Genomic DNA, 696 nt, shown 5'->3' on the forward strand with positions numbered 1-696 from the left:
TATCAAAAACATAAAGTGATTTTCTTGCTCATCAGCTGCTAAAGTTTTCTTTACTTGCATTGCTAATTCGGGTTTTAGTTTGCATTTATTTTATGTCTCATCATGAAAAACATATTTTTTATTATGCAAATAATATTATACAAACATTTTCTTACATTTATAAATGTATTGAGTTGAAAAAAAGATAGCCTAAACTCCTAACTATGGATAAGGAGAAAATCCTGCATGCATTTATACAGTTCACAAAATGATCACATCTGAACATACAGCTCCTGCTTTGGCTTTGGTTGTTCCTAGACAGCAGTATCCAACATCATGGCCCTGAAAAGCCTCAGTGTACTCTTCAAGCTTCTCAAAATCAACCACATTTTGCACCTGAAGAGAACAAGAGGGACAATAAGTCAGAATAAAACCCTTGATAACGTTAAAAAAAGTGTAAGTTGAATTTCATTAAACAAAATATCAAGCCACCTGTGCAAACAAATTATACTAGATTTTGATTTATATGAGCCAGTTACTGCTTGTGCTGTCTTTCTTTAAAGGAATAGTTCACCTAAAAATAAAAATTCAGTCTATGTGAGTAATAATGGTTAGGGTCAACTCTTTGGCTACCAAAACTCTTGAAAGTATCTTCTTTTGTGTTTAGCAGGAAAAAAAAGAAATGTATACAGGTTTGAGACAACTTCAGGATGAGTA

The sequence above is a fragment of the Sinocyclocheilus grahami genome, unplaced genomic scaffold (genome assembly GCF_001515645.1).
Source record: "Sinocyclocheilus grahami isolate Dianchi unplaced genomic scaffold, SAMN03320097.WGS_v1.1 scaffold17324.1, whole genome shotgun sequence".
Lineage (NCBI taxonomy): Eukaryota > Metazoa > Chordata > Actinopteri > Cypriniformes > Cyprinidae > Sinocyclocheilus > Sinocyclocheilus grahami.